Here is a 285-nt window from a genome sequence, read left to right as displayed (position 1 = left end):
GGCTGCCGTCGAGTGCTGTGCAAGAGCAGGTCGAGCGCAGGGGCGGTGCCGCTGGCCGCTCTCCTGCCCACTCCCTGTCCCCGGCTCGGCTCTGGTGCCGAAATCCGTCACCTGGGGTTTCACAGCACAGCTGGAGCGCTCCCTGCGCCCCGTTGGGGATGCCGCCCGGGCCTTCCCTGCTGGCAGGGGAGTGTGCGCGTGCCCCGTCAGCAGGTGCTGAAGCGTTTGGGTTTCGTTTGCGGCCGGGGGGGAGCGCGGCCGCGCAGGCGTGGTGGGCGCCCCCCG

At 73.0% G+C, this 285-nt stretch overlaps 1 protein-coding gene across 1 annotated transcript in view; it reads left to right on the top strand.

Annotated features, from left to right (window-relative positions):
• LOC104508539 (RNA-binding protein EWS-like) overlaps positions 1-285 on the top strand; it is a gene marked incomplete at its 3' end in the record, with an annotated part of 12,146 nt that overhangs the window by 11,595 nt on the left and 266 nt on the right. The window lies entirely within an intron of this gene.

Source organism: Eurypyga helias, unplaced genomic scaffold, assembly GCF_000690775.1.
Source record: "Eurypyga helias isolate BGI_N326 unplaced genomic scaffold, ASM69077v1 scaffold30340, whole genome shotgun sequence".
Classification (NCBI taxonomy): Eukaryota; Metazoa; Chordata; class Aves; order Eurypygiformes; family Eurypygidae; genus Eurypyga; species Eurypyga helias.
The sequence above is the reverse complement of the archived record's forward strand: the minus strand, read 5'-3'. Positions and strand labels throughout refer to the sequence as shown.